The sequence below is a fragment of the Galeopterus variegatus genome, unplaced genomic scaffold, assembly GCF_000696425.1.
Source record: "Galeopterus variegatus unplaced genomic scaffold, G_variegatus-3.0.2 Scaffold7261, whole genome shotgun sequence".
In the NCBI taxonomy this organism is placed as follows: Eukaryota; Metazoa; Chordata; class Mammalia; order Dermoptera; family Cynocephalidae; genus Galeopterus; species Galeopterus variegatus.
The window spans coordinates 73,876-95,988 of NW_007733372.1; the positions used below are offsets into that span (position 1 = coordinate 73,876).

Consider the following 22,113-nt stretch of genomic DNA (forward strand, 5'->3'; position numbering starts at 1 on the left):
GACTCAACCTTAGTTTTCAGTCCAGGAGGGCTCTGGGGAGGCTGTTGGCTGAGTGCCAGGTGCCTTTCAACATTTCCCCAAGGGGCTCAGGTGCCTTTCCCTCCATTATGCTCGTGAGGAAACGGAAACCTGGAGAAATGAGGGAGCTTACCAGATGTCACACAGCTACTGGAAGCCAGAATTCAGACCCCATTGCTCAATATCAACAGGGGTTTTATTTGTCTGAGTTTTCAGTCTCACAAGTAATTGAATTTATACATCACATGAGGAGGGTGGACCTCTTTATAATGTTAATCTATGGACGTGGTATATTTCTCCATTTATGGAGTCTTCTTTATCTCTCAATAAAGTTTTATGATTCTCTCCATAGGAATCTTGTACTTGTTTTATTATGAGGTCTGTGATGTTATTATAAATGTTTTTTCTTATTTTCTGTTACAGCTAGAATTTCAAAACGCAGTGGGTTTGTTTTGGTTTTGAGGGGAGTTGGTGGCTGGTTGGTATAGGGATTGAACTCTGGACCTTGGTGTTGCTCTGGGGTTTTTTGCATATTGACTTTTAAATCCAGTAACCTTGCTAAATTCTCATATTCTAATAATTTACCTGTTGATTATTTGACTTTTATATCATCTCTAAATAGTGGCAGTTTGTTTCTTCCTTTCAAATCTTTATATCCTCTTTTTTTTCTTGCCTTACTGCCACGGCCAGGACCTCCAGTACAGTTTGAACCATACTGGCAGTGGTGACGGGGCATCTTTGCCGTGTTTCTGTTCTGACAGGGAAAGCTTTCAGTGTTCCACCACTATACAAAGGTATTTGAAAAGTTCGTGGAAAAAATGGAGTTAAAAGATAATACAGGGCCGGCCCGGTGGCACACTCGGTAGAGTGCGGCGCTCCCGCCGAGGGTTTGGATCCCATATAGAGACCGGTCCGCTCACTGGTTGCGCACGGTGCGGGTGCAACACCGAGGGTTGCGATCCCGTTGCCGGTTGTGGTACAGGCGCAACACTTGAGGGTTGCAATCCCATTACCGGTCACGAAAAAAGACAAAAAGGAAAAAAAAAAAGATAATACAAATCTTTCCATGAACTTTCTGAAGACTTCTCATGTATAGAATTTTGCAGCTACCCTTTGTCAGGGCAAAGAAGTCCCTTCCATTCCTAGTGTACTAAGAGTTTCTCCTCATGAATGGATCTTGAGTTTTATCTGCAGCCATAGAGAGGATGGTATGATTTATTTTTTCCCTTAAAGGGATAGATTATGCTGAGCTTTCCAATACTGAACTGATCTTGTATTCCTGGGAGAAACCCAGCTTGACTGTGTTGTATTATCTTTTTCATGTATTGCCAGTTCAGTTTATTAGTCACTTGTGTAAGACTTTTACTTATATTTTTCTTGAATAGATTGCCCTTCACTTTCTCTCTTTTTGTTTTGTTTTGTTTTTTGGCAGCTAGCCAGTATAAGGATAAAAACCCTTGACCTTGGTGTTACCAACAGCATGCTCTAACCAACTGAGCTAACCGGCCAGCCCACCCTACACTTTTTCTTTTTCACATTTTCCTCATTAGGTTTTGGTGTCAAGGTTATGATGGCCTCACGGATGAGTTGGGTACTTCCCTCTTTTTCTAAGTTCTGAGTTTGTATAAGAGTAGAGCTCTTTGCTCCATATGTGCATATTAGAATTCACAGGTGAAGCATCTGGGCATGGAGTTTGCTCTGTGTCAATTCCTGATCAACATGCTTTTTCATAAATCTCATCTCTTCCTTTTCATCCTTCCAGACAGCATCAACTCACAATTCGAAATCCTAAGGGGTCACACTGCCTCAGGCCTCCTCTCCAGCTAGTTTTTGTGAAGCTCCACCTCGATCCTAGCTCTCTCCTGCTCCAGAACGTCCACCAGTCCCCACTGCCCCCCACATAAAATCCAGCTCTACCACCAGATGCTCAGGGCCCTCAACTGTGGCCAAACAACCTGTCCAGCTTTCCCTTCTGCTGCGCCCTGCTGAACGGAACGCACACCTGAGCCTCACAGGTCAGAGCTCCCACCCATGTGGATTGCTACAAAAAACTATCCCTTCCAGACCCCTCATGCCACTAAGGCCACCTCTTCCAGGAAGCCTGCCTCTTCCCTGTAGCTGCAGGTCCCCTCCCTCCTGTAGCTGTCTTTTTTCACATATCATCAAAACTGTTTTTGGGTTGTATTAGTATGCTTCTGTTCCTTATAAAGAATACTTGAAACTGGTTAATTTATTAAAAAATGAAATTATTTCTTACAGTTTGGAGGCTGGGAAGTCCATGGTCCAGGAGGGGCATCTATAAGGGCCTTGGTGGTGGTTCTACAGCAAAAGGGGGTATCACATAGCAAGAATCAGATCCTTTGCCTGGAACTTCTGGACTCTGTGGTCATCCCACACGCCCCCAGACTCTGTATCCCTTAAGCTATGCTTACAGAGTGCTCTATGCCTTTTCAAGAGCAACAAAAAATGAATAAATCTCTAAGTATGAAGAAGCGGCATTTCATGTAATAGATGTAAAAGACATGCACACACAGACCTGTGAACTCCCAGCTTCCAGGGCTGATGACTTGAGTTAAGAAGAAATGTGCCATTACAGGAGTTGGTGTCATTTGAGGCTATGGACTTTACCTGAGAAGAGTGGCAGGACCTGGATGATGCTCAGGACTTTATACAGGGACATGATGTTGGAGACCTTTTAATAAAATATTATTTACCACTAGTCTACTACTGATTTATACCAACTTCCAATTCTATACTTATAACCAGTCTAATTCTTTGACACTCCCCCTCCTTAACAGAAGTTTTAGGGTTTGGCGATTATTACTTAGGCATGTGGAATTCTTAATAACCATTCTAGAAATCTTCCTGGCTTATGGAGAACCATGAGAAGAATAAACCAATTGGGAAAATGACCAAATGCCATTATAGCTGACTCATTGTAAGATATCCATAAAGTATTTGTTAGCCTTTCTCTTTCTTTATTCTTCCCAGGGAAATATAAATTGGGTGAGGAAAGATCATCTAATATTTAAAAAAAAAAAAAAAAGAATCACAAAAGCTTCTCACTCACTATCTTTATAAAGCCATCACAACCCATGCCCATGATAACTCATTACTCCGGAATCACAAAACCTTCTCACTCACTATCTTTATAAAGCCATCACAACCCATGCCCATGATAACTCATTACTCCGTGAATGGATTAATACATTCACGAGGACACAGTCCTCACGATCCAATGACCTCTTTGAGGCCCCACCTATGGTATTTGACCTTTCAAATACCATAACTGGATTTCCCACCCTCTTAACACTGTTATAATGAGGGTCAGGTTTCAAATGCATGAAATTTTAGCAGACACAGTTAACCCATAGCAGGGATAGAATTAGAATTACTCTCTACTCAAGTGTTCCAAGGGGACAGACACGTGTCATGATCATTCAGTCAACAAATACATCCAGTGAACCAGGTACCAGGCTCAGTGCTGGGATACATCAGTAACCAAGACAGACTGGCTCCAGGCATTTCGGAACTTTCCAGTGAGTGGGAAATAAAACAGCTTTCGCTATACAGATGAGCATAAAAAACAAATTATACATCACCCAGAATCCCTCTGTTAATGTATTGGAGCATTTCTTCCCAGCTTTGAAAATGCAGAAGCTGGCCTGTTAGCTCAGTTGGTTAGAGCATGGTGTTGATGACACAAAGGACAAGAGTTTGGTCTCCCTACTCAGCCAGCTGCCAAAAAAAAAGAAAGAAAGAAAAACCTAGATACTAACTTACCTGAATAGGTACATACCAGCCTGGCTTAAAGATAAGGAAACTGAAGGGGCCGGCCTGTGGCTCACTTGGGAGAGTGTGGTGCTGATAACACCAAGGCCACGGGTTCAGATCCCTACATAGGGGTGGCCGGTTAGCTCACTTGGGAAAGTGTGGTGCTGACAACACCAAGTCAAGGGTTAAGATCCCCCTTACCCATCACCTTAAAAAAAAAAAAGAGGAAACTGAGGCACCCAGCCCCTAAACCAATGCTTGCACAGCTAAGGAATTATGGGGACTGCGTTTTATCTAAGCGGCCTTTAATGGTTGGAGCTGTGTGTCCTGTTTGGGAGCCCAGCTTTTACCTCTTTTTTAAAATTTTTATTTATTTATTTGATTGTTTGTTTATATTTATTTATTTGTTTATTTATTATTTGGGCGCTGACGGGTAAAGCGATCTGAACCCTTGGCCTTGGTGGTGTAACGCTGCTCTACCCAACTGAGCTAACCGGCCAGCCCAATACATCTTACTTTGGGAGCATGGAATGTGTATCCAGTCCCTATCTTGTCATATCTTGCCTACTCCACCTGCTTTCTTCTCAGGCTAACTGGGGACCGAGTCTGGAGGCCTGGGTTCTGTCGGCTCTGCCACCAGCTCACTGAGTGGTCTCAGGCTAGTCACTTGGCCTCTCTGGGCCTCAGTTTCCACATGTGTAAGAAAGATCTGGGACTCTGTCCCACCGCGGCGGGTCTTGAGGACCGGTCACTGTTGAAGGGTTGGTGTCCCTCGGAACCCTGCCCCACGCTGGGCGGGGCGGTGGCGCTGCCGCCCGGGAGTTGGGCGCGGGTGCGCTGGGCGGGACCAGGGGAGGGGTCGCAGGGGTGGGACTGAAGAGGGGCGTCCGCTGTGCCGGGGACACCCGGCGGAATCACAGCCTCTGCGCCCTTGCCCCGGCCGTGCCCACCTCCCTCCGCCGCGTGGCCGAGAGCCCAGAGCCGCTCCCGCCGGGGTCCCCCAAGGTCTCCGCCCCTGCGGCCGTGGCGCGTCCCGGCGTTTGCCGAGGGTCTGCTGAACCCTGGAACGGGGCTGGGAAAGTCGCCTCCATAGAGCAGGGAAAACCTGCACCAAGCAAAGCGATGACGCGCAAAGGCGACGACCTCAAAAAGCAGCGCGTGTCCCTGGCAGCGGCGGCCGGCGCTGGGGTCGCGCTGCCCGGAGCATCTCTGCGGGATGCTGTCCTGGGGACCTCTGCCCCTCCTGTTCTGCCTCGGCCTCCTAGTCTATGTTACGGGACGTGTAACAAGGACCATGCGCTGGGAACGCCCAGGAGCTGTCATCCTCCACAATTCGGGGTTGTGCCAGATCAACCAGATTAGGGGCCCGGGAGGCGTGCCTGGCGTCCCCGCTCCCCTCGAGGGCTGGCCTTGTCTCCATCCTGCCTGAGCTCTTCCGATGGTCCTGCCGCTGCGCGTCCCCGCACTTCCCCAGGTCCCTACCCCGCAGTCGGCCCTGCCGATGGGAACGCGCGTCCCGCCCCCACCCCAGAGACTTGTCGCTGACCTCGGGCCCCTGAGGCCGGCTGGGGAAACCTACGGACTGCTTCTCAAAATAATATCTCTAAATGAATAAGATAAGACTAAAGAAGGAAACCAATTATATAGAAATACATGTCGTTAATATGTATGAAGATCTATAGTTAATAAAATTCTAGAAACACATGTGTGATGGAGTAATGTGCTTTATTTAACACATTAAATAACAACACCAAAGCTGCAAGTCTAATAGACACCATAATTTTGAAGCAGCAGCGAGCATAAATGATATTTAGAGATTTCAGCAACAGCCGAAATGTGATGTGAAAATCCCTGGGTTTCTACTAGTGACAAAGTCACAGGGACAGCTGGCACTAACTGCTGAGGTTGCCGCCACATTCCTAATTGATGGGAATGTAAATATCAGTTACAGGTGGGTGAAAATGAGAGCGTATATTTTTTCAGTCCAACTTCTGAAACCCCCTGACTTCTATCCTCTGACCTCCCCTCCCTTCCCTTCTCTCCGGGGACCCCAGGTTAAGAACCCCCACTAGAGGTGACGAGGTTGTGTAAGAGGGGCACAGAGATAAGTGGGAGGGGGTGAGGTGCAGAGAGGAAAAGCCTTTCTGTTGGTGGGTCTGTTCAAAAGGTGTGGCGGGTACTAACATTAATAGAGCAAATGTATTTCACAGGGCCTAGCCTCCAAAGCCCTGTAGTTTCAGGTATAACCTAACTTTTAAAAATTACATATAGAAATGTTAAGCTTGCAAAAGACAGGAAACTTTCCCCAGGCTAAAGTCTCTATTGTAGACAAAGAATTGTAACACCACAAAATTGCTGGCTCAAAGACAGACGTCCTTGGTGCAGGTTAACCTAAAGTTGTTTATTGTTATGTAAAAATACTGAGGAAACTGCTATAGGAAAAGACAGTATTTGCTAAGAACAAGCTTTTGTTGGTGGATCGATTTAACCTTTTGCAAATTGCATTATGGACTGTCACTTTGTTATTTCACTGATGTTACCAGCCTCTATTGTTAAACTATACTTAGCCATAACTCCACCTATGTTCCTTTTCTATAACTTTCTGGCATGGAGAATACATAGTGAGAAAGAACCCCAGTTCAGGATTATTTTTCCAAGGAGAAATGCCTCTCTCTTGAGGGTTCCTGGAAATTAACCCCTTTGGGGTTTTTCACTGCTCAGAAGCATAGTGAGAAAGAACCCCAGTTCAGGATTATTTTTCCAAGGAGGAATGCCTCTCTCTTGAGGGTTCCTGGAAATTAACCCCTTTGGGGTTTTTCACTGCTCAGAAGAAATGGGCTTTGAGTAATCCCTTGCATCTCCGTCACCCAGGGAGAGAGAGGTGAGAAAGAGAGTGCAACAAAAAGGGATCACACCTCTGGCCTTTTTGCACATGCTGTTCCCTCGGCTAGGTCTTCCATCCCCTGCCCCCTCTGCCACCCCCAACTCAGTGTCTCTCTCTTGAAAATACCCCTGCCCCACCCCACCCTACAGCACAGGGTTCCCCCTCACTCTTGCTCCCCAGTGTCTTACCAACTCTGCTTAGAACCTGTGGATTGATCTCAGGGGGCTGTGCTCAGGCCTGGCCCCCCACTGGACTGACCCAGGCTTGTCTGGGGCTGGGGTGCTCCATCTCTGGTCCCCACAATCCAGTTCAACACCAGTGATCAGTGAGTGTTCGTTAAATGGATGAATGTATGAATGACAAAGACCTACTGCTTTCTCTAACTCCTCGTAGGCAGCAGCCATCTCTGACTCATCTTTGGGCTCCACCCCCCGCAGCACCGCCACCCCATCCCATTCTGAGCCCTGGGACCCCACGAAGGAGAGGTGAGAAGGAAGGAGAGCAGCAGCTAACACTGGCTGAGCACCTCCCAGGGCTCAGGCTCCTGCTGGACCCTCTTACCCACCTACCTTCAGGCAGGTAATTCTCCCAAGAGCCCACTTCACGATGGGGAACCTGGCACGTGAAGAGGTCATGGCTCACTCCCTAGGTCACAGCTGGCAAGTGGTGCAGGAAGATTCCAAGCAGTCCACTGTGGTCATGCTGCTCTCCAGGAAGTATTTACAGGGTGCCTCGGGCGAAGGGGCCTTCACAGAGGCCATTGTGACCACAGAGCTGGTGACCACACTTGAGAAGAAGCCCATACCCTCTGAAGGGGACTCCTTTCACAGAAATACTTTTTTAGATGGCTAAGTCATCATTAAAACAAAAACACTTCTGATCTTATTCACCCTGTGAACACATGGTCCGCTTCTGCCCAGGGAGATGCTGGGGTGCAGAGGACCGAGAAGGAGCAGCTGCCTGCAGAGCTCCCCGCCTGGCGAGGGCACCAGGGGCTGGGAGTGGAGGGGTCGGAGGGGAGTGGAGGGACCACTGGGGCAGGCTGGGAGGTCTTCACAGGGGAGGCGCTGCTTGGGCGAGGCTGAATGGGTAGGTAGGAATTACTGTATGCAGGAGAGGGTGGAAGGGGGAGGAGGACGCAGCATGTGCAAAGGCCCAAGGAGTGGACCTGCCTGTCCCGTCCAGCAACTGCGAGTTCAGTGTGGGGGTCTTGGCTCTCAGGAGCCTCCAGCACAGCACCCGAAACCAGCCCACCACAGAGCCAGGAAGTGCACATTAGGCTCTTCTACCCACACAGGCGAAATCGAGGACACGCAGGAGGGTCCCGGAGCAGAGTGCTTGACGTGGGCCCCGGCTGTGTTGGGAGGGTGCTCCAGGAGGAGGGCACAGCCTGGACAGAGGCCAGTAGACGATGTTAAATAAAAATTGTCCCAGGCCATTATCATGGACTAAGCTCCTGCACCAGGCCCCAACAGAGCAGACTGAAAACCAAAATGGAGTCCCCTCTGCTAAGTTCCACCTCACTTAGGCTATGGTCTGACTTTCCAAAAAGTCAGATAACAGCCTTTCCCCAACAGGCCAGTTTAAATCTTCAACAGGTGTGGTAATGCTGTTCCCTCTGCTTTAATCCTTACACAAAAGAGATAGTCTGAAGTAACCTGATGGCGTCTAATCAGCTACTTTCCTATTATTATGTCTTGCTGTCCCCGCCTTCCTTTGAATTGACCAATCTGCTTTTTCTTCTGTTTCTTTCCTCAGCCTTTTGTCCATAAAGACTTTGTTATTCGTGATAGACTTTGGAGCATCCTTCTGACTGTGGGATGGTGTTTACGGGTCAATCGTCATATTTGGCTCCCGATAAACTTTACAAAATTATTTCTGCCTCTCCAGCCTTAATTTTGGTTGATGACTGGATAGATAGGAGTAGATGAGGGAAGCTGCCTGGCGCCTTGAAGCTGGAGGCAGAGGGAAAACAGTCCAGACAGCTGGGCTGGGGGAGCGGGAAGGGCCTGGGACACCAGGATGGGGGGCCAGGAGCCACGGAGGCCTTTGGAGCTTGGTGCCATATGGAGGGTGGCAGGGGAGGGGTGGTAGGTGCCACTCACACCAGGGCTCCCTGCACTGGTGGCCACTGGTCATAACCACACTCTCCCACCCACCCATTGAGTACAAACGTTTTGTCTCAATGGATTCACCCAAAGTCCTGTGAAGAAGGCAAAAGATCTATTCATTCATTTACAAAACATGATCCTTGGTCAGCTCTGAAATGGAATGACGGAGACCTTTTATTTTGTATTATATATTTCTGAACTGCTGGACTTTTTCGTTTTTAATATAATGAGCATGTATTACCTCTGTAATCAGAAAAGACAATAAAGAGTTTTTAAAAACCGTGATACAGACGCAGGCCAGTTAGCTCAGCTGGTTAAAGCTCTGTGTTAATAACACCAAAGTCAAGGTTTCGGATCCCCTTATTGGCCAGCCGCCAAAAAAAAAAAAAAAATCATAATACAGGACTGGGATAGTTGAATAATCTTTCCCTGACTTGGTGGTATTTTCAAATGTCCAAACATTACAATACACACCCCTTCCACTCACACAATCCCTTTTATGGGGACCTACAGCAGGAGTTTCCCCGAGGTCTCAGTAACTGCTGATTCTCAACCTATGGGTCCTGATCTTGCCCTTTCATCCTGTTTCTCTTTCTGTACTGGCCACCAGGAAGCTCGATGTCAAATGTCAAGTTCCTGTCCCTCCCATCTTTGGCATTTGTGCAGGACGTTCTAATCTGCATTTTTGGGTACTAACTTTACTCCTGACTTGGACTTCTCCGTTACTTACTTTTTTTTTTTTAAAGATGACCGGTAAGGGGATCTTAACCCTTGACTTGGTGTTGTCAGCACCACGCTCAGCCAGTGAGCTAACCGGTCATCCCTATACAGGATCTGAACCCGGGGCTTTGGTGTTATCAGCACCACACTCTCCCGAGTGAGCCATAGGCCGGCCCTCCGTTACTTACTTTCTTCTTTTCTTTTCTTTTTGGTGGCTGGCAGTGTGGCATAAACTGCCTCAGATTCTTTTTGGAGTGAGACAGGATGCACAAATAATTTTTTTTCCCTTTCAAAGTCATAGGAAAGCAACTGAAAAAAAAAAAACTAACAAAGAAAAAAGCATATCAGATTGGAGAGATTTTGTTTCTTTTCTTTTTTACACTCCTCTCAAAGGCAGCCTCAGCCTGTGTGCACTTGTGCCTTGTGTGAACTTCCCTGGGCCTCTTTTCTCCCCACTGTGACACAGGGGACAGTGGCCACAACCTGGCAGGACCAAGGATGAAGGCCAGCGAGTGTCAGGTGCCTCACCCCGTGCCTTGCTTGTTTCCCCTATCTGGGCCATGCACTGGAAGTGAGGCACTTCTTCTGGTGCTATGGTTTGAATGTGTCCCTAGAGTTCATGCATTTGAAACTTAATCTCCAATGCAACAGCATTGAGGGGTGGGACCTTTAAGAGGTGATTGGGTCATAAATGATTAATGTGTGGATTAATCCCTCATGCATTGATTAATGCCTTTATCTCTATCTTGGGAGTGGGCTCCTGATAAAAGGATGTTTGTCCTCGCTTCTCTTTCTTTTTTTCTTTTTTTTTTTTTTTTTGTGCTGGCCACAGTGACCAAACCCTGTGTTATCAACACTACACTGTGACCAACTGAGCTAACCGGCTGGCCCCTATTTCTCTTCCTGTCTCTCACGTTTGTTTCCACCTTCTGCCCTTTGCCATGTTATGATGCAGCACAAAGCCATCACCAGATGTTGGCACCATGCTCTTGGACTTCTCAGCCTCCAGAGGTGTGAGCCAAATCAACGTCTTTTCTTTATACATTACCCAGTCTATGGTACTCTGTTATAGCAGCTGGTGACCAGAACTTTCTCTGTGTCCATTCATACATTTATCTTTTCATTTGTTCATTCATTCCTTCACCCAGGAAACAATTGTGAGCTCCTACTGTGTGCCCTGCACCAGGTCTGGGGAGCCATCAGGGATGGAAGCCGGTCCACTCCACTCTCCAGAAGCTCACACCAGATCAGGGGCTTCTCACACGAGGTGACTGTGGATCAGGCTGGTGCAGGATTATAAGTAGCCCAGGGGCAGCAGAGAGTCACTGAAATTTGCCATCCCCTGCTTGACAGGCTCACAGCTGGCCTGGAAGCTGGACCTGGAAGCCCCCACCAGGGCTATCATCAGAGCAGAGACCAAGTAGAATGGTAGAAGGCCTGGCATGATCCTAAATACCAGGCTGAAAGTAGTATCAAACTGTTACCAAGCACAGGTTTGGCAAAAATAAACCACTCAAAAGTCAAATGTTTGTGAAAATGGAAGTCAGCTTTATTCAGGAATATTGGTGACCTGAGGAGGGATGTTAGGCTAATCCATCTCCCCAGTAAACCCGAAGGAGAAAGGCCAAACTAAAGCCATCTCAAGGACACAGGTTTACTGAAGGGTTTTTTTTTTTTTTTTTAAAGATGACCGGTAAGGGGATCTCAACCCTTGGCTTGGTGTTGTCAGCACCACGCTCACCCAGTGAGCCAACCGGCCATCCCTATATGGGATCCAAACCCGTGGCCTTGGTGTTATCAGCACCACACTCTCCCGAGTGAGCCACGGGCCGGCCCCTACTGAAGGGATTTTAAAGAGGAGATTGAAGGAATGGAATGTGGGAAGTGAAAAGCAGGAGGGAGGGGCACGTGCAAGGAGCCAGGTGCAAATTCTCGCCAAGGCTCCATCTGGTTTCTACTCCCGTCCTTGCTGTTATCTCAGGGTCTGGATAGTATGTGCAAGCCTGCAAGTCTGCAGCTTCAGGCTGGCTGGAAAGCAACTTTACATTCCTGTAAATAATGTCATCTTGCTCCATCACCAAGGTTCAAAATATCCATGAGAAAAGAGTGAACTCAGAGAAATGCATGCCAGGAAAAAAATTATGTCTTTTTAAAATTTGCCTACAGTCGTTGCTTACAGTAATGGCTTCCCTGGGGGCAGTTACAAAGCAGGACAATGCTGAATCTCCTCAGGACCCATCTCCCACCTTTGATTCTAGGCCTAAAACTAGACTCAACTCTCAGAAGGCCCCTAAGGGTGAGGTACAGAGCATGACCCATGAGGAAGTGCACCACACTCCAAAAGAACTACTTAAGTTTTCTAACTCATACAAGCATAAATCCAGGGAACATGTGTGGGAATGGATATTAAGGGTGTGGGATGATGGTGGAAGGAACATGAAGTTGGATCAGGCCGAATTTGTTGGCATGCTCCCACTTGGCGGAAATGCTGCATATAATGTTGTGGCTCGGGAAGTTAGGAAGGGTGCTAGCAGTTTGCTTGGTTGCTTGGCTGAAACATGGATCAAAAGACAGCCACTGTGAGTGAGTTAGAGACGCCCCATGTCCCACGGTTAACTGTAGAGGAAGGGATCAAAGACTTCGGGAGATGGAATGCTAGAGTGGATTTGTCACGTAAAACCTACCCACCCACAATGGGAGGCTCCAGAAGACATGCCTTTTACCGATACCTTGAGAAATACATTTGTGAGGGCAGCCCCAGCATCCCTGAAGAGCCCTGTAATTGCTCTTCTCTGTAGACCAGACCTTACCATGGGAACCGTGGCCACTCAGTTGGGACACTTAAATGTGATGGGGCTAACTGGATCCCAGGGTGGCAGGGGCCAAGTGACAGCACTCAACTCTCAAAGGCAAAGTGGGTGTAGTTACTGTAATGGACAGCAGAAGCAAAGCAACAATCGGAATAGTCTGACTTGTGTTGACCTGTGACATAGGCTAATTAATTGGTGTGTTCCTAGGAGTCACATAGATAGGAAGCCTACTAAATTCTTGATCTGTATAAGCTGAAAACTCTCGGGTCAAGTGAGCAAATGTCTAACTCAAATAATAAAGAGAGAATCACAACCCCCTAAGTCAATTCCCAGAGTTGAGCCAGTTTACAGACCCAAAACCCCTTGAATAAAGTGGAGACCATATCCCCAACAGGAAGGACCCTGCTACACTACGAAAAATCTGTACTGTTAATCTTTCTCCCATGAAGGCCCTTCCTACAACCAAGAGAGAGGTACCATGCACCATATCCCCAACAGGAAGGACCCTGCTACACTACAAAAAGTCTGTACTGTTAATCTTTCTCCCATGAAGGCCCTTCCTACAACCAAGAGAGAGGTACCATGCCCAGTGGGCCTATTTGGGTTTTGGAGGAACACATTTCCTCATCTGGGTGTGTAGCTCCATTCGGACCATCTACTGAGTAACTGAAAAGCTGCTAGCTTTGAGTGGGGTCCAGAACAGGAGAAGGTAAGCTGCTCTGCCCCTCAGGCCATATGATCCAGCAGACCCAATGGTGCTTGAGGTGTCAGTGGCAGATATAAATGCTGTTTAGAGCTTCTGGCAGGCCCCTATAGGTGAATCACAGTGGAGACCCTTAAGATTTTGGAGCAAGGCCCTGCCATCATCTGCAGATAACTACTCTCCTTTTGAGGAACAGCTCTTGACCTGCTACTGGCCCTTAGTAGAAACTGAACGCTTGACCTTGGGCCACCAAGTTACCCTGAGACATGAGCTGCCCATCATGAACTGGTGTTATCTGATTCCACCAAGCCATAAAGTTGGGCGTCCATCAGCACTCCATCAAACGCAATGTTGTATACGTGATCGGCCCAGGCAGGCCCTGAAGGCACAAGTAAATTAAATGAAGAAATGGCCCAAATGTCCGTGGTCCCCACTTCTGCTACACAGCCTTCTCTCTCCCAGCCTGCACCTGTGGCCTCACGGGGAGTTGCAGGTGCTTGGTTGATGGAGGAAGAGAAGACTTGGGCCTGGTCTACAGATGGTTCTGCACGATACACAGGCACCACCTGAAGGTGGATGGCTGCGGCCCTGCAGCCCCTGTCTGGGACATCCCTGAAGGACCGTGATGAGGGGACATCTTCTCAGTGGGCAGGACTTCAGGCAGTGCACTTGGTTGCGCACTTTGCTTGGAAGGAGAAGTGGCCAGATGTACGACTATATGCCAATTCATGGGCTTAGCCAGTGGTTTGGCTGGATGGTCAGAGAGTTGAAAGAAACACAACTGGAAAATTGGTGACAAAAAATGTGAGGAAGAGGTATGTGGCTAGAATTCTCTGAGTGGGTAAAAGATATGAAGGTATTTGTCCCATGTGAATGCCTTCTACAGGGCCACCCCCGCAGAGGAGGACTTAAGTAGTCAGGGATAGGATGACCTGTTCTGTGGATACTTGTCAGCCTCTTTCCCCAAACACCCCTGTCATTGCCTGGGCTCATGAGCAAAGTGGCCATGGTGGCAGGGATGGAGGTTATGCATGGGCTCAGCAACATGGGCTTCCACTTACCAAGGCTGCCCTGCTTACAGCTACCACTGAGTGCCCAATCTGCCAGCAGCAGAGGCCAACACTGAGCCCCCAAATATGGCACCATTCCCCAGGCAGGTTGATTACATTAGACCACTTCCATCATGTCCTGATTGGAATAGACACTGTGGGTATGGATTTGCCATCCCTGCACACAATGCTTCTGCCAAAACTACCATCCCTGGACTCAAAGAATGCCTCGTTCATCATCGTGGTATTCCTCACAACATTCCTCCTTCCTTTCCTTTTTTTTTTTTTTTTTGGGTGCTGGCCAACATGGGGATCCGAACCCTTGACCTCGGTGTTATAACACTGCACTCTAACCAGCTGGACTAACTGGCCAGCCCCAGCATTGCTTCTGAACAAGGAACCCACCTCACAGCCAAAGAAGCATGACAGTGGGCTCGTCCTCATGGAATCCACTGGTCTCACCATGTGCCCCACCATCCTGAAGCAGCTGGCTTGACCGAAGGTGAAATGGGCTTTTGAAGTTGCAGTTTCAGCACCAGCTAGGTGACAATACTTTGCAGGGTTGGGGCAAGGTTCTCCAGAGGCTGCAAGTGCTCTGACTCAGCATCTGATATATGGTGCTATTTCTCCCATAGCCAGGACTCACGGGTCCAGGAATCAAGGGTGGAAACGCAAGTGGCACCACTCATCACTACCCCTGGTGACCCACTAGCAAATTTTTTTTTTTTTAAAGACGACCAGTAAGGGGATCTGAACCCTTGACTTGGTGTTGTCAGCACCATGCTCTCCCAAGTGAGCCCCGGGCCATCCCTATATAGGATCCGAACCTGCAGCCTTGGTGTTATGAGCACTGCACTCTCCCAAGTGAGCCACGGGCTGGTCCTTCACTAGCAAAATTTTTGCCTCCTATTCCTGTGACCTTATGCTTTGCTGGTCTGGAGACCTTAGCTCCAGAGGGAGGAATGCTTCCACCAGGAGACACCACAGTGACCCCATTGAGCTGGAAGTTAATGCTGCCACCTGGCCACCTTGGGATCCTCATGCCTCTGAGTCAACAGGCTAAGAAAGGAGTAATGGTGTTGCCTGGCATGATTGATCCCGACTACCACGGGGAGGTTGGACTGCCCCTCCACGATGGAGGTAAGGAAGAGTATGTCTGGATTATAGGTGATCCTTAGGATTACCATGCCCTGGGATGAAAGTCGATGGAAAACTACAACAACCCAGTCCAGGCAGGACTACGCGTGGCCCAGGCCCTTCAGGAATGACGGTCTGTACTACAGAATGGGTAGTACAAGGCAGTTATAAATACCAGCTATGTCCACACGACCAGTTACGGAAACTAGAACTGTAACCATGATGAGTATTTCCGCCCTATTTTGTTAGGAGCACACTGGTGTGTGTGTATACATATATTAAGCAAATATCTTTGTTCCTCTTATTCCTTTATCATAGAACATACAATATATTGACTTTATATCCACATTTAAGTATTGTTAATTTTACATCATAGTATTTACATTATGGGATATCAGGAGAAGAGTAAATTACCACCCAAGGACTTTACCTCTTCTGGGGAAGGGAGTCGTGCGTTCTCAGTTGTACTCTGGGTAGTTGCATCGTGTTAGGCAGAACGATTACCTTGCTTTTCTCTTTATATGGAGATTAAGTATGGCTTAAAGAAATGTGTGTGTGTACCAAGTTGACAAGGGGTGAACTTGTGATGGCTAATTTTAGGTGTCAATTTGACTCAATTAAGGAATAACTAGAGAGCTGGTAAAGCATTCCTTCAGGGTGTGCCTGCGAGGGTGTTTCTGAATTGGCAGTGAGTCAGTGCACTGGGTGGGGAAGAGTCACCCTCAGTGTGGGCTGGCACCATCCCAACAGCCGGGGCCCGATAGAACAAGAAAGGAGAGAAAAGGATTTCCTCTCTCTCCTGGAGCTGCCACTCTGTCCTTCTCCTGCCTGTGGACCTCAGAACTCCAGGTCCTCTGGCCTTGAGACTTCAGGGCTTACACCAGTTGCCTCCTGGGCTCTCAGGGCTTCAGTCTCAGACTGAGAGTTACACCATAAGCTTCCCTGGTTCTGAGGCTTTAGGACTTGGACTGAGCCACACTGCCAGCATCCCTGGGTCTCCAGCTTGCAGATGGCCTATCATGGGATTTCTCAACCTCCATAATCCTGCGAGCCAATTTCCGTAATAAATCCCCTCTCATATATCTCTGTGTCTTTCTAGCTATCTTACTGGTTATTTCTCTGTGGAGAACACTGATGAATACAGTTACCTTCCTAATGTTTTATAAAAGTTGTTATTTTCAAAGCAGATTTTTAAAAAAGTATAACTACAGTAGAATATTACTTGGCCATGAGAAGGAAAGATACTGATACATATTGCACAATGGTTGAAACTTGAATGTTATTCTAAGTGAACAAAGCCAGACACGCACAGCTGTGTGATCCTTTGTAGCAAATGCTTAGAGTTGACAAGTCCATAGAGACAGAAAGCAGATCAGTGCTTGCCAAGGTTGAGGCGGGGGTAGAGAATGGGGGTGACTGCTAATGGGTATGAGTTTCTTGTGGGGCTATTGAAAATGCTCTAAAATGAGATAGTGGTAATGCTTGCACAACTCTGAATATACTAAAGCACTGAAACACAAACTTTAAAAGAGTAAATTTTAGGCTATGAGAATTATATCTCAATAAATCTGTTATTAAATGTGTGTAGGAAAATAGCTACATCTTTCTGTCCATTCCCCTATGCTCCTGCAATGTGGTCCCTGTGTATAGCTGGGCGGTGAGATTGTTGGTATGTGTGTATTTTCCAGACTTTCTGCAATTAATGTGTTACATTTAAAATCAATATTTTAGAAAAGCTTACTCAAAAAGCACTTAATTCTTGTAGATATTATGTCATCATTTGTCTAAACAGAGGTACAGGAATAAAAACAGATACATTTCTACTTATATTAGAAACAAATAGCAGATCCCTGGGGCTTCATCAGATTCTTTATTCTACTTTTGTGTATGCTTGAAAGTGCTCATAACGAAATTTTTAAAATATACTTAAGCCATTCAGCATATATTTATCACTCAATAGGTGCATTTATTTAGCACCTGCTGTGTGCCAGGCACTGTGCCAAGTGCTCCTAGTATCAAGGAGGTTCATCCTCACGCCAGGCCTAGGGAGACAGTGCATGTTACAGATGAGAAAGACCAAGAGGTGTGTGATCATGCTGAGGACAGAGCAGGGGAACAGGGGTGGGTGTGTGCGCGTGTGAAGGTTTAACAGAGCTAAGCCCTCATCTTTCAGCAGTGGGCAGTCATTGGACAATATCGAAACGTGAAAAATCAGTAAATGTTAGAATAAGCCTGTTACTTACACACATGCAGGTGAGCACAGGAAGAAAGATCTAGAAGAATGCAAAATGGCTGCTTCTGAGGGGAGGACCCAGGGTGGACAGAATAACTCAGGGTAGTCATTTTTTCATTATAAGCCTTGTAGTTCTATTTGTCCATTTAAAATGTGTACGTGGGGTTAATTTCATTGAAGAGAAAAATTGGCTGGTCGGTTAGCTCAGTTGATTAGAGTGTGCGTGGTTTTATACCACCAAGGTCAAGGGTTCAGATCCGCCTACCAGCCAGCCACCAAAGTAAAAAAAAAAAAGAAAAAGTTAAAGTAAAAAAGAAGAAAGAAAATGGAGGATCAGAGAGGTGAAGTAACTTGCCCACGGTCACACAGAATTCAGAACTAAGCCTGTCTGAGTTCAGACCGGAGATTGTGGCAGCCCTGCTCGCCCCCTGACCTGATGCTGGAGGTGGGAGTAATGTTGTCAGTGTCGAGGGACCAGCCTCTGATCCTGAAGACAGGTAATCTGCTATCAGATGTTGCTGAAGTGAGAGCCTGTTGAAGATGTCAACTTCAACAAGCCTTTATGATACCGAAAGGTCTTTTGATCATGTCTGACCTTGCAGTTTGGGTTGTGGGGATATGGTGTCCAACAAAGCCCGACTCTGCCAGAAAATCAGCAGTGCTCCCTAATAGACTGTGTTTTTTTTTTTTTTTTCCTTTTTGTCTTTTTTCGTGACTGGCAACGGATCGCAACCCTCAGTGTGGTGCCCGTACCAGACCGGGACCGGCAACGGGATCGCAACCCTCGGTGTTGCCCCCGCACCTCGCTCAGCCAGTGAGCGGCCGGTCTGTATGTGGGATCCGAACCCTCGACGGGAGCACCGCTGCGCTTCCCAAGCGGCGCACTGTAGCAGTGCGCCACTGGGCCAGCCCTAGACTGTGTTGTTTTGCAGGCCCAAGGTCAGCCACAATGCATCAGGCAGAGGGGCTGGGTCTCAGCATCTGATGGTCCTTGGGGAGGTGGTAGAGCCAGTGCTGAGCAGGATGTGGAGTCTGGGGAGGAAGAACTGGTCTTGATAATGTGACGGAGGCAGGGTTAGGTGGACCCAGGAGGGGGCAACACATGCAAAGGCCCTGGCACCTCTGTATGGGAGCTGACATGGGTTAGTGTAGCCAGAGAATACATCATGGGGGGAGGGCGAGGGGGCTGCAGTGAGGAGAGATAGGGGCTTAGGTGACACTTTGAAGGGCTTTGCAGGTGGCCATCTGGTCCCTTTGGCCCTGATGTCAGAGCAACAATGAAGGCTTGTGACTGTCCCAGGTGTGTCCACTCCCCTTTCCTTCCCAGCCTGGCCCAGGGCCCTGACTCTCCCTTCCAGGGCCCTGCAGAGCCCTGAGACCCAGGCTGTCTGGCATGAGGGTACCCCCAGCCCCCCAGCCCCGCCTCCAACCATTCCAGCCAAGAAAGCCGGGCCAGTCATTCAGCATCTTGGAGCATCCACTGCCTCTCCAGGAAAAGGGGACCTTGTGCCTAGGGTTGTCACAGGCCTAACCATCAGTCAGTGCTATAAAGTGCCTGGCACGTTGCTGGGGGTGTTAGTTCCTCAGCCATCATCCCTCTCCTTGATTCATAACAACACACAGGTGTTAAGTGACTGCTGTGTACCAGGCCCTCTGCTTGAAGTCAGCGGGTATAGACAAGCGGATGGCAGCCCAGGGGGTGGTCGGTGCTGGTAGAAGGAAGATGCACAGGGTCTGAAGAAGGTCCAGAGGGACCTTAACCCAGCTCCTGCTGGGTCTGGAAAGATCAGCTGGAGCAAGCAAGGGGGAGGAAAGTGAGGAAAGGGCATTCCAAGCAGAGGGCATGGGCTGGGTATAAAAGTCTGGCCAGGTGGCTGGACAGAGGAGCGGGTGGGAAAGAGGAGTGTAAAGATACGCGACTACGCCAATTGTAGGGTTAGGGCCATTCATAACTACAGCCAAACGTTTCATTATTTTAGTTATGTTGTTTCCCTTTGTATTGTCAGGGCTAGGGCTCAAACCCTTCAAACCCATTGTACAGGCTGGGTCAACAGACCCCTCACATGCCAGGCTGGATCACCAGACCCCTCACACGCAGGTCCACGCTAGGCGATTGGGAAGGATCCCAGGAGCCATTGGCAGACGACAGGAGCTCAGTCCTCAGCGGCAGCAGCAGCAGAAGCTTACAGCAGATCCAGCAGCAGCAGCAAATCCAGCAGCAGCAGCGGCCTCTTGGGGTATCCTGGGGGCACTGGCAGCAACAGCCTCCAGCAGCAGTGGGGGGAGGGGGAGGCGTGGTGGATCAGAGCCATTTGTCCTTGATACTTAAGTCCATAACCCAGGACACCTCGTGCACATGCACAATTACACTAGACAATAGCCAAGGAACACCTGGGCGTACGTGCCTATTTACATCAAATGCTCAGCAAGATTCTGAACCTCTGAGGCGCCCTGACCATTTTCCTGCATTTTCCCAACACGGAGACCAAGGGGGAGGCTGGGAGGCAGCTGGGCTCAGGTCCGCAGGGCCTCGGGGCCTGGCAAGGATTGGTATCTTTATCTCAGAAAAGCCCCCGCAGGATGTGAAAACACCGCTCCGGGCCCGGGTGGAGACGGGAGGGGAGGGCGGCAGCTCCGGGTCCGGGGGCGGAGTCTGGGAGGGGCGCCCCGCCCACAGCCCGCCTCCTTCGCGAGTTGGCCCAAGAGGGGACACATGACCCAGGAGCAGCCAATCCCCGCGCCGCAGCGACCCGTGCCCGCTGGTCCCTGAGCCCGCAGGTCTGATCCGCCCGCCCGCTAGCTGCGGAGAGAGCGGCCGGCAGGGGGCGCCAAAGGGCAAGTCGGGCCGCCGAGACGCACTAAGGGAGCTCCCGGGAGCTCCCGGGGCAGGGCGAAGAAAGCAGCTCCCGGGACGTCGGTGGCCAAATGACCACTTTCTCTGAACTCCCTGTGACGTGTGCGTTCGCCGAGGCCGTCCGCCCAGGGTCCGGCGTACCCTGGGCAGGGGTCATTTCTTGCGTGGCCTGGTGCGTTGTTACTGTCCCAGCAGGCTCTGCCAAACCTCAGTACCTAGTCTCTGAGGCTCTGGGCTCCTGCAGGGACGTTGGGGTCACAAAACGCCCCCCATCCCCTCCCTCCCCCCATTTTGTGGGATCATGACCTCTGTGTCCCAACGCGCACTCCGCCTCCTCCAGGAAGCTTTCCCTGGAGCCCCAGCTGCGAGACTCCCAGTCCCCGTGCTCCCGGGACTCTGCACGGGCCCCTCGGCCTTAGGCACGGTCATTTGGGGATGCATTTCCAGAGCGCAGGGCCTGGGCGAGGACCCCCTCTCAGCCAGGGCCCCAGGCTCGTTGGGGGTCATCGAGACGTGGTACAGATCTTCCTTCGTTGGGCTGAGGCCATGAACTTGGCGTGGACCATCTCCTGTCACCCACCCTCAGCTGACTGGGAGGTCCCTGCTAAGGCTGGTGGTTCCCCTGAGGCGCCGGCGCTGGGAAGCTGAGAAGCGTCCCCTGCCTTCCCAACCCCCTGTGCCAGTCCCAACCCGGACGCAATGACTTGTTTCGACCCCTTTAGACTTGGGGAGTGGGGGAGGGAGTGGATGGAAAAAATGCTCTTTGGAGGGACCGCCCGTGGCTCACTTGGGAGAGTGCGGTGCCGATAACACCAAGGCCATGGGTTCGGATCCCATATAGGGATGGCCGGTTAGCTCACTGGCTGAGCGTGGTGCTGACAACACCAAGTCAAGGGTTAAGATCCCCTTATTGGTCGTCTCTTAAGAGGGCTTTGCCAAAAAAACAATGGACACTAGATTGAACCTTACAGATTTATCTTGGTCATGGCCTCATCCCTCTCTACAAGATCAGCTCTAAAAGGTACAAAAAGTCTACCCCCTGTTATTTTATTTAGTATATTTGTATTTTTTTTCTTGACTAGGTCAACTATTGATTTCTCTATATTTTCGATTGATATATGTATTAGTTCTACTGTTTACCTTTTTTCTAAGTTATTATTTTACACTTTTCTTGGCAGCTGGCTGGTAAGTAGATCAGAACACTTAACCTTGGTATAATAACATATTTTGCACTTTTATCTTTATTATTTCTTTGCTTCTGTTTGCATTGGTTTCTTTTGTTGTTTTTTTACCCCTAACTTGTTGAGTTATAGTTCATTAATTTTCATTGATCTTAAGTATATAAAGCTATGAATTTGCCTCTGAGTACTGCTTTAGTTGTTTACCTTAGGTTCTGATAAGCAGTGTTTTGTTTATTGTTGTTTTCTACATATTCTGAAATGTCAACTTGATATCCTTTCTGAACTAAGAGCATTTTTTTTTTTAAAAGATGACCAGTAAGGGGATTTTAACCCTTGACTTGGTGTTGTCAGCACCACGCTCACCCAGTGATCTAACTGGCCATCCCTGTATGGGATCCAAACCAATGGCTTTGGTGTTATCAGCACCACACTCTCACGAGTAAGCCATGGGCCGGCCCTGAACTAAGAGAAATTTAAGACCTTAAAAACTTATAGGTGGTAAGGTCTTTTTGTTTTCTAGTTTTGTTATTAGTTTCTGGTTTGATTTGCATTGTGTAGTCTATTTTATATCTACTTTTTAAAAAAATATATTGATTTTTTTTTCAGAACTGCCTAAAAAATATACTGATTTTTTTTTTT

The 22,113-nt window shown here is 48.5% G+C and overlaps 1 long non-coding RNA gene across 2 annotated transcripts in view; it reads left to right on the forward strand.

The window, feature by feature from the left end:
- LOC103607230 overlaps positions 1-2,742 on the forward strand; it is a 23,531-nt gene extending 20,789 nt beyond the window's left edge. The window contains exons 4-5 of one of the 2 annotated variants that reach the window (XR_551951.1): positions 1,781-2,033; positions 2,278-2,742. This is a non-coding gene — a long non-coding RNA (uncharacterized LOC103607230). The other variant, XR_551950.1, reaches the window with a different exon arrangement.
- Positions 2,743-22,113: the final 19,371 nt, after the last annotated feature.